Source organism: Stegostoma tigrinum, chromosome 46 (assembly GCF_030684315.1).
Source record: "Stegostoma tigrinum isolate sSteTig4 chromosome 46, sSteTig4.hap1, whole genome shotgun sequence".
Taxonomy (NCBI): Eukaryota; Metazoa; Chordata; class Chondrichthyes; order Orectolobiformes; family Stegostomatidae; genus Stegostoma; species Stegostoma tigrinum.
Window position 1 is genome coordinate 5,935,556 of NC_081399.1, and position 12,075 is coordinate 5,947,630.

A 12,075-nucleotide genomic window follows, 5' to 3' on the forward strand; every position below is an offset into this window, starting at 1 on the left:
GATCTCACCATGCACACCCCTCCAATACCACCCCCCAATCCCCAACCACACCCAGTCAGCCAATCACCAGGAAAGGCACATCAATATGTTTTCAAGTCAGGAAGGTGAGTCGTTCGGAGGGAGACTTGCAGGGGGTAGTGTTCATGTGTATCTGCTGCCCTTGTCCTTCTTGATGGAAGTCATCGTCAGTTTGCTGTCAAAGGATCTTCAGCGTATCTCATAGATGGTGCTCACTGCTGTGACTGAGTCTCAGTGATGTCGGGCTGGAATGCGGGTGGGACCGACAGGCACAATGGGTTGAAAGGACTCGTTCTGTGTCGTGATCCTTCTTTAATCCTGGGAGTAGGATCTTGCTGTGCATTAAAAGCAGTGTGTCAAATGTCTGCCAGGTCACACAGACCCATTTCCCTCTGCGCCAGGTCATGGCACTCGGTTTTCTGTTGGGGGCAGAAAAATATTTGGGCAGTGTGCACTTTTGTTTAGGCAACTATTTGGAAGGTGGGGCAAAGTAATTCTGAATGCAATTGAGGGGGGATATTTGGGGAGGGTGCAATAATGCAGGGTGCAAAATATTTTGCTGCAAACATTTGGGACTGGCATATATTCTGGGGAGGGAAAATATTGTTGCAAACAAATTGGCGAGGTCAAAATTTCATGTCAAAACTTTTGAGGGGTGCACTGAACTTGATGGTAAAATTAATTGTGGGCTAAACGTAATGTGGTTTCTATATCGGAGGGCGATATCTGGGCCGTGCAATATTTGACAGGGACAATATCTGAGGCGAACAAGCTTAGGAGTCAGTCAAAATCATTGGAGGGAGTGAGCAACATTTGTTTGGTGCAGCAAAATTTGGAGGGGGAGGACTTGCTAATATTGCAATTGGGTGAGGTGCAATAATTATGGAAGGGCATAAATTTGGGAGGGCGAGGCAGTGCTGCCTCACCATGTAGGACCTGGGTTCAATTCCAGTTTCGGGTGACTGCCTTTGTAGATTGGCTCATTCTCTCGATGTCTGCGTGGGTTTTCTCTGGCCTCATCACTCAGTCTGAAGTTGCACGGGTTGAATGGTTTGCCAGTGGGAATACAGAGTTACAGAAATAGGGTAGCGATTTCTGCATGCACACTGTAGGAATTGTATGATTTATATCAGATTGTGGTGTTTTCAGACACAAAGTGGAGTTCACGCAGATATTTATGCAAGGGTTGATATTCACAGACACTCACAGAACACTAATGGCAGCAACATATTCTGTAATATGTAACTCTCTTTATCCTGAATCTGGTCAATTTGAGAGTACATTTTCATTTTCTAGTGATCAACCATTTGCTCTCATGTTATCTGCCTCTAATTGAACTGCAACGTTGGGGAAGGACCATTTTCCACCTCATTCATTGAAGCGAGAAACTGATGGCTATAGTGAGTCATTTCTCTACAGCAAGCATTTCTCACCTCACTCACTCACAGGCAGAAGTTGCCCATTGCCTTCGAATGTGCTGTCATTTCAAAACACAATCCGTTGCATCCCCAGACCTTGTTTTTTATTTCCATTTTTGACAACACTTGGCACTACATGTTCATTTAATATATTCAAAATGTTCACTCGTCTCTGCCAGGGCTTCGTATGTGACATTTCTTTTTATATCACTTGTGGGTCATGGGAGACACTGACTAGGCCTGGAGTTATTGCCTGCCTTTCACTGACCCACTTGAAAGATAGAGGTGAGCTGCCTTCATGATCTTTTACAATCCATGTGATGCAGGCGGACCCATGATACTGTCAGAGAGGGAGTTCCAGGACTTCATTCCAAAATTTCTGTTCTGCTGCACTCTGAGAAGTTGCTTTTATCTTTAACCAATCCATTAGCCAACGTATACTTGCAGATATTAAACCACACTTGCTGAGTTAGCCAAAATGAATGGCAGGACACATTCTCAAGCAAATTAAGGATGTACAATAAATGTTAGCCAGCCAGTGATGCCCATGTCCCGGGAGTTTATCCATTCCACAGATCCCTAAAGGTGACAAAACATGTTAATAGGTTCATTAAGAAGACCTGTGGGACACTTGGCTTTATCAGACATGGTGTGGGTTATGAGAGGAGGAAGGCGATGTTGGAGCTGTACAGGACTTTGGTGAGGCCGCAGTTGAAGTACTGCGTGCACTTTTGGCCCCCTCACTGTGGGAAGAATGGGATTGTACTGGAGGCGGGTGCAGAGGAGATTCAAGGTGATGTTTGCCGCGGATGGAGTATTTCGGCAATGGAGAGAGACTGGATAAGCTCGGGTTGTTTTCTTTGGAGCAGAGAAAGTTGTGTGCGGACCTAACAGAGATGTGGACATAAAATGAGAGGCATGGACAGGCTGGGTAGAAGGCAACCGTTCCCCTTATTGCAGGGTCGGCAACAAGAGGACATAAAGCCGATGTGAAAGGCAAGAGATTTAGAGGGAATTACAGGAAACTTTTTTTCCCCCAGAGAGTGATGGAAGTTAGAAATGCCCTGCGTGGGAGTTCCATTAAGGCACGAAACCTCACAACATTTCACAAGTTAAGCGGTTCCAAAGTGTGGAGCTGGATGAACACAGCAGGCCAAGCAGCATCTTAGGAACACTTGCAGGAGCTGTTGAAGTGTCACTGCATTCAAGGCTCCCAGCCAAGGGCGGGAACGTGAGACGACTGTAGGTAGTGCTGTATTCTTGGTGGCACAGACTCAAAGGGCTGAAGATCCTCATTTGTACTGCATGATTCTACGATCAATGACCCAAGAGCTTTCCAACAGTGGTTCAAACTCAGTGTTCTTTGGTAAACCAACATACCTTTGGGCGGCACTGTCTCTCAGTGGTAAGCACTGGTGCCCCGTAGTGCCACGGCCCCGGGTTTGTTTCCACCCTTGGGCGACTGTGGAGTTTGCACATTTTTCCCGTGACTGTATGGGTTTCTTCCCGGTGTTCCGGTTTCCTCCCACAGGCTACGAGGATCGACTATTCTAAGTGGTCCTATAGTGTACAGGGATGTGTAGATTAGGTCCGCAATAGGGAGAAAATGTCTGGGTGGGATGCTCTGAGGGTCAGTGTGGACTTGTTGGGTCGTGGGGAGTGTTTCCACGATGTAGGGATTCTATGAGGAGTATACTTTGGATCCCAGTTTAATTTCACATGGATGGGATAATTCTGCATCCTTGTGTGTGCAAACACCTCCATGTCCCTTCAAACTGTTCCATCCCTCCATCAGTCTGATGTTTCAGGCGTATTCACTGAGCAGTGCACTTCAGGCAACAGAGATTGATTCACCTTTACCTGCTGCCGTACAAATCGTGTGGGTCGCAGTGTCTGCCTAAATATACGTCCAGTGCACTGCAAGGAATGCGGAATGATTTACCCCAATCTGCTGCAGTACAGCTCTGCACGTGTTTCAGTCTCATGTCTGAAACTTCTCCAGTACAGTTTCATTGGGGATCTGTGTGCCTCTGGCTCTGTATCTGTGTCTGTAACTCTCAATCCCCCGCTCTCTGAATGCTGTTAAAATGTCTATCCCTCAGTTTCTATGAGGATGTTTATCGTCAGAGTGCATTCTGGGCTGAATGCAGGTCAGGATTCTCCAGCAATGACATTATTGGGTGACCATTGTCTTTCTTTTGTGACAACCAAAAAGCTCTCCTCTCTCTCTCTCTGTCTCTCAAATTTACTTGACTTGAATTCTGTGTTTCACTGCAATTGACCCTCAAGATTGAGGAAGCCTTGCTTGGTCTGTTTTACTGACTTGTATCCTCTGACAATTTTGCTACTCTCCTCTTCCATTGTTTATTCCATTGGCAATTTGTGTGACATATGATTCTACTGAGGTTATGGCATGGGAATGCAAGACCAGTTCATTGTTATGTCACAAAAAGATATAGTGGTCCGAATGTGAACATCTATGTGATCACACTGTGTAGTTCCTCCAACTTGAACTGAACATTCACCATGGCCCTGTGTTTTCTCTCTGAGACAATGCTGAATCCTTTCTGCAATGGCCACTGTAATCCCAACAGCATTAACTTATCTCAGTGTTCAGCTGTGAGGCTTTCGCTATTCAGCATGAGGTGATTGGAGTGAAGAATCTCTATTTACTTTGGTTCCCAATAAAATTCACCGGGGGAATAATGCACAGATAATCAGCGTTTTCAGCTAACAACACCGGGGCACATAAAGGAATGTCAAAATCAATGTTCTTCCAAACTGTCAACAACTAAAATTCAAAGAGCAGGTAGCGAGTGGAATTAAAGACAGACCAAAGCTCCCTCCACATCAAACAATCCCAGGACATGTAAAGCACGGGGAGCTTAGTCAGTGAAGATGCAGTCAAATATTTGAAGAAATGTCACAATACGATAAGAGATGCAGAGTTAAACTCAGGCTAAGCTGACCTCATCACACATCCCGAAAACACGGATACACACATACACAGTAATGCATCAGGATGGACCACAAGAGTGAGGCCAATGATGCATTTGGATGGACAGGGACAGTAAGTGGGAGGTCAGCGATGTGTCCATCGTTGGAAGCTCATCTTGTTCACTGAGACTCCTTTCCTCGTAAGTAATATGTCATGTTATCTTCACTTGGTCTTTCACATTACAAAAGTTCCTGAACAATTGGACGTGGGTTTAAATGCAGACCTCGGCAGCATTGCGCACTTTCATTGTGTGTGGAAAATCACATTGCAATCTATAAGTGAATCGGTCTTGTTTAAAGAGAGCTATTCCAGCCCTACAGCATAGAAGGGCAGCTCTGAGGCATTTTGTAATACTTGAAATAATTTGTGACCTCGGGATGGGGCTCATGGTGTTTGAGTGGGCAACGTTATTGTTAGATTTCAGATTCAGTTTTTGTTATTTCATTATGATGCACTGAGCAGCAATGTTACTACATAATCAGGATTAAACACATTAATAGTTTTTTTTTCATGAACTGATAGGTAGTAATGAGGAATTGGTTTGTTGATTTTCAGAAATTTGAAAAATAAACAGCAACAAAACTGAGCAATGATGTGCCATCAATCTCCCCAAGGAGCTTCCACACAGTATAATGCAACGTCTCTGTGAATGCATCAACTCAGAGTCTCTTAAAAGGAACTTGTCACCTGCCTGAAGGGACAGATCAGCTCGCAGGGAAATAAAATATATCGACCAGTTCAACAAGTGGCGAAGGTGTTCTACACCATCCTGGCTTTTATTGGCATCCCTGGTATGGCATTTTGACAATCTGCTGCTGATCTGCTCTCTGGTTTTACCTGTTGAACAATAATTTATACAGCTCACTGACTGTTCAGCCTTTTCCAGACACCGGGAACAGTGACAGCAATTCATTGAGCAGCATTCTGAGTACAATTCTGCACTGACAGAGGCTCACAACGTCATTCATGCTGCAGTATTTTCTGACCGCAGTCAGTAGGGCAGCACGGTGGCACAATAGTTAGCACTGCTGCCTCAAACAGCCGGGGACCCGGGCTCGATTCCAGCCTTGGCTCACTGTCTGTGCGGAGTTTGCAAATTCGATCTGCGTTTGAGTGGGATTCATTCAGTGGCTCTGGTTTCCTCGTGCAGACCACAGATGTGCAGGTTAGATGGACTGGCCATGCTAAATTGCCTGTAGCATTCAGGGAGATGTAACTTAAGTTGGCTATAGGGAGACGGTTGTTGTGGAATGTTTGGACTGAAGGGCCTGCTTCCACACTGTAGGGATTCAGTGTTCTGTCATCTATGCCAGTTTCATACGATTTGCAAGTATGACTTGAGTTCAAGCAGGATAGTTCTGAAAAATGGTCACTGGACCAGGGATGTTGACTCTGCTTTCTCTCCCGCAAATGCTTCTGAGCAATTTCTGTTTTTGTTACACAAATGTGGCACGTTTTTGCAAGAATTTAGAAAGTTAGGGGGGATCTGAGTGAAGTCCATCAAGAAATTTACAGGAAAAGATGAATCAATTTCACTGGAAGAGGGTGCTAGAATGAATGATCATCGTCTGAGAATCAGGTCCTGGACATTTGGAAGAGAAGTTAGGAAGTTGTTCTGCACACAAATGTTGGGAAGAGATTTGGAATTCCCTTCCAAAAGTGGTAATGTATAATTTTAAATCTGAGTTGTTTATTTTACGTAAGCTCCGGAGTTCAGGAATATGAACTCCAGTTTGATTTGTAAACCTTCATCTAATTACCATCCCATCTGGAATTTTTCTACGCTTCAACAACACTGATCAGTGGATTTAAATCTTGGCAGATTTCTTCCTGATCCCTACATGTTGAGGCATTTACAATGTACAGATGTGTAAATTTACAGTGTAAATACCACAGCAGGTGGTATTTACATTTTGCCACTAAAGGAGCCCTGCATGCCCTGTTATGCTGTATTTGTGTACGGCACATGGAGTGGCCTTGCTGGATATCTTAACTGATTCGAATGACTTGCTTCCTGGTCCTGCTGCAGCTCTGATCAGGATTTGGACCATTGTCAAGAGCAAGGTATAACCTAATCTAAGGAAGAAAGGACTTCTGTTTTTTTTTAGAAACCAATAACCAGCCCTATGACTGAGTTTGGCAGGGATATTTCTACTGGGCTTTTGCACCCGGTGGAGTTGGAGCTGAGAACTGAAGGAATATATTGCAGTCCTTCAAATTATGCAATTAAACATAATTACCAATTACATTCTGCTGTCATCGGAGGGGCTGTTAGACTTGTTTCTGTCCAAACTAAATAATTTTCTGGAGTGATTTGGGTTGGTGAACAATCTCAGGTGGGTGTGAAAGTCTTATTAATAAACCTCACTCAGCCACAAACCACTTACACTCACACAGTGCACCGTTCTTTTGGTGACAAATTTATATTTCTGCTGTCTTAATGAAATCGGGGGAGTTTCTGATCTTTAATTCGCTCTGCCCTTTCCAATTTGTCTTCTGCAGTTAATTTACTGGCGATTGTTATTCTTTCCCATGGCAAATGTGGTGTATCCCCTTGCACTACACGCTACCTGGTGCTTATGGCAGCTGCAGATCTGATGGTCATCATCACTGATGTTATACTGTGGAGATTTTCCTATTATTATTTGCCACCATCTTTATTGGACGTCACTCCTGTGTGCAGTGTTACTGGAGTCCTGTACCGTACAGCCAGGGACTGCTCTGTCTCGTTCACCGTCACATTCACCTTTGACCGATTTGTGACCATTTGTTGTCAGAAGCTGAAAACAAAATATTGTACTCAGAAAACTACGACTGTGGTTCTAGCAACAACCTGCACCCCGTTCTGTTTGAAACGTATTCCTTCTATTTTCAGTATGAGCCTCTGTGGATAACCAACAATGTGCCATTCTGTTGCAAAACAAAGTCAAGTTACTTTACTGAGATTTGGTGGGTGGCATTAGATTGGCTTGACACGGCTTTGACACCTTTCCTGCCATTCGCTCTAATTCTATCGCTCAATGCGCTGACCGTCAGACACATTTTAGTGACCAGTCAAGTCCGGAAGAGGTTGCAGTGTGAGAGCAAAAGAGAGAATCAGAGAGACACAGAGATGGAGAGCAGAAGGAAGTCTGTGATTTTGCTCTTCACTATCTCTGGGAGCTTCATTCTTCTGTGGTCAATCTTTGTTGTGCATTTCGTGTATTATGTCATTCAAGGAATCAATTCTGATGATTACTCACCTTTTCTATATAATTTCAGTAAAACGGGTTATATGTTGCAAATCCTAAATTGTTGCACAAACACATTTATTTATGCAACAACATTGTCCAGGTTCAGAGCGAAGATCAGTAATGCAGTAAAATATCTAGTTACACAAATTCGTTGTAATATGAAGAAATAAAAAACCTCAGTGAAGCACACAGCAGGGTCCCTTTTTATCTAGCCTATAATTTTTTTTTGACGCATGAGACGTGGGCATTGCTGGTTGGGTCAGGCATTTATTACTCATCTGTAGTTCCCCTTGAGAAGGGGGCGGTGAGCTGCCTTCATGAACTGCTCCAGTCCATGTTAGGGGCAGAATTCTAGGAATTTGACCCAGCGATGTTGGAGGAATGGCGATATATTTCGAAGTCGGGATGGTGAATGGCTTCGAGGGGATCTTGCAAGGTGTGATGAGCCCATGTATCTGCTAGATGGAAGTGGATTGTGGCTTTGGAAGGCGCTGCTTGAGGGGCTTTGGTGAATTTCTGCAATGCATCTTGTAGATGGTACACGCTGCTGCTACTGAGCATTGGTGGTGGAGGGACAGAATGTTTGTGGATGTGGTGTCAATTAAGCGGGGGCTGCTTTCTCTGAGATGGCGCAGCAAGAAAGTTGAGTAGGGAATGTGCATATTCCCCACTGCAGAAAAATCCAAAGGAATTGTTCAAAGAAGTGTAATTTGTGACTCAGTAATTCCTATCAGCGTGGAACCCTGTGGAAGTTGCCAACAAAAGCAAATCCTTTGGAGGGTTTTGATGAAATAAAAAAGAATAGTTCATCATAAAATGTTTGACTCTTAAACATGTAACTTCACTCCTCTGTCAGAGCTCAACGGACATCATGCCAATTTCACAAACAAACAACCATGAGCTGTTTTGATGTCAGAAATTGTGGCAGACGGTTTTTGATATTGTTATAACCCATCCACCAAAATATAAGACCATAAGATTATAAGACATTGGAGTGGAAGTAAGGCCATTCTGCCCATTGCATCAACTCCGCCATTTAAATCATGGCTGATGGGCATTTCAACTCCACTTCTCTGCACTCTCCCTGAAATCCTTGATTCCTTGTGAGATGTAGCTTTTTCAAATAGTGTTAAGGCTAATTGAAGGAGATTCTATGAGTAGATTAAGATTAAGAGAACAGTAAGAGAGAGAGAGTTGATCCCCTTAAAGATCAAATAGGTCATTTGTGTTTTGAACCTCCAGAGGTAGGAGATCTATTAAATTGATATTCAACATCAGTTTTTCTTTCCTCTGGAGAAAGAAATGGATGCTGGAGAACTTGGGAAAATAAACATTGATGCCTTGGAAGCAGTTCACATCACAGAAGTGGAAGTGCTGCAAGTCTTAGAACATGTAAAGGTGGGTAAATCTCAAGCACCCAATCTCGTGTATCCGGGGACACAAAGCCATGTTTTTCTCCTTCTATACAAGGAACATTTGCAGAAGGGTGAGGGTAAAATTATGTGGTCCTTTGCAGAAACACTTTCATCATCAATAATTATGGGTGAGATGCTGAATGACTGGAGAATGGCCAATTGTTTATGCTTTTGTTTTGAAAGTGATGAAAGGAGAAGCCTGGAAACTACAGGCCTGTGGGTCTGATTTGCATGGAGGGCAAGTTGTTGGAAGTGATTCTGAAAAACAGCATTTCGATGTATTTGGGGAGGAAATGAATGATTCAGGTGGTTTTGTGTGAAGGAAATCATGTCTCACAAACTTGACTGAGCTTCTTTGACAAAGTCACCAAGGAAATTGATGAGGACAGAGTGGCAGTCATCATTTACTTGACCTTCAGGAAATTCTTTGACAAAGTCCTGCGTGGTAGGATAATTGATTTAATTTGGTCACAAGGGACTCAGGGTAAGTTTGCAAACTGTAAGGAAAATTGGCTTTACAGCAGGAGGCAGAGAGTGAAGGTGGAATGCCATATTTCAGACTGGAGGCCTGCAACCAGCGATTTTCCACAGGGATTGCTCCTGGGCACACCCTTATTTGAATGCTTTAGATAAGAATCGGGAAAGAATCGTGAGTAAGTCTGTGGCTAACACGAACGTTGGTGGTACAGTGAACATTGATGAAAGTTATATAAGATTACGAACAAATCTTGATCTGTTGTGACTGTGGACTGATGAGGAGCAGATGGAATTTAATTTGAATCATTGCAAGGTATTGCATTTTGATACAACAAACAAAGTCAAGGCTTATACAATTTAAAACAACATCTCCAGTAGTGCTGTAGATTGGAGAGAACTGCGGGTTCATGAACAGAATTCTTTAAAGTTTAAATCGCATTTGGGTAGGGTAGGTTAGCACACATGCATTCTCATGCACTCAAGACCTTTGAGTTTAGGAGTTGAGACGTCATGATGAGGTTGTGCAGGACATCAGTGAGGACTCATGTGCCGTATGGCCCAGTTCTCATCTCTCCATCGTAGAGAGCATGTTGCTAAGCTGGAGAGGGGTGACAAGCAATTTTCCAGGATGTTGTAGTGAATGGAGCGTTTGTGTTATAAGGAGAGGTTAGAACTTTTTTTCACTCAAACGTAGGAGGCTGAGAGGTGATATTGTAGAGATTTAAAATATCACGATGAGTGTATGTAAGGTGAATGGCAGCTGGCTTTCCCCTAGGGTTCGGGATTTCCAGAGTAACGGGCATATTTTTAGGGTGAGAGGAGATATTTAGAAGAAACATGGGTCAATTTTTATTACAAGAGTGGTTTCCGAATGGAATAAATTTCCAGAGGAAGTGGCGGATGCACAGTTACAACATTTAAGAAACATTTTGACATGTAGATGGTTAAGTGATATTTGGAGGGATAGGGGTCAAAAGCGAGCAGGTGGATTGTTTAGTCTGGTGTTATGATCGGCATGGCTTGGTCTGATTTATGCTGTATGACTCTACTACCCTTCCAGAATGCAGCATTCCCTCAGCACTGACCCTCCAACAAAGCAACGCCTCCTCAATATTGGACTCTCTGACAGTGCGTCACTCCCTCAGTAGTGACACTCCAACGGTGCGGCTCTCCCTCTGTATTGATTCTCTGACAGTATTGCACTCCCCCAGTACTGGTCCTCTGGCAGTGCAGCTCTCCCTCAGTACTGTCCCTCCAACAGTGCTGCTCTCTGTTAGTATTGACGCTGCCACAGTGCAACCCTTCCTCAGTTCTGACATTCGATAGAGCAGCACTCCCTCAGTACAGACCGTTTTCTCACGCAGAATCTCTAATATCATTCTACTTCATTCCTATATTGGGTTTTGGTGCTCTGCTGTTGAATACTAAGAAAAAGGTCTCTGCTTCAAAACAAAGATAGAGGGGAGGTTTATACATGCTGTGTACAAAGGCATCATTTCATATCCCGCATTTTATGATGCTGATGAGCCACGCCTGGTCTTCTTTACAAAGGAAGGAGTGTTTGACTTGATCAAAGTTTATTGTAAATGAGCGGCGTTATGATAAGGATCAACCATTGGTAAGGACATGACAAAGTTGTTCTTACACTGCATTTGGAAATTAATTTTAAATGTCTCCTGAAACAGGGGAGTGAGAAATTGCTTTGTTGTTTTCTCTGTACTGTTGGAAAGGAAACAGTTCCAAGAGAGTGATTGCAGATATAGGTATAACTCCAGGGCCTGGCTTTCATGATCATTCAGTCACCTTCTCATGTTTGGCGTGTGACACTTTCATCCTATTTATGAATAAAAACAAATTTACAAACATAATACATTTTGGAACTAAGTAACTGAGAAAGGGGCTTTTGGATGCTGCCATGTGACAGTTCCGGTCCCATATCCCTCTCTTCCTTTTCCCTCAAACACGCTCTGGCCAACTAACGTAAGGCAGAAACGGGCTCACTCTGTATGTCCATCCCACAATCTCATGAAACCCTTTGGAAAATAAAGGAACCTCCTGCAAGCCGACGCCCTGTTTGGACAGTTGTGGGTGAAAGTCGATTAAGGACAGAAAGACTGCAGGGATTTTCCTGACTGTTCTGAGTTTTAAGCAGATTGACTGCAGAACAGCAACCATCCAATTACCGGCCGTTCAACCAACTAAACACCCAACCATTCTACACCCACCTGTACAGCCCAACACCTACCCATCCAGTTCCCTCAGTTATTCCATGTTACTTGATTTTCTCATGTTCAAAATATCAGTATTTCTCAGAATTTTTAAAGCAAATTGTAAATAAAAAGTTGAATTTCAAAGCAGTTTTCACAAACTCCAAATTTGAAATGATTCTCATTGTCAGGTTTTTCAAGTATTCACACCATTGTAGTAAACACAGCAGGCATGTGTACATACAGATGGCAAATAATGTACAGTCATGGTTCGGAGATAATTTCTTTTTTAGTACTGTTTGTGAGCTG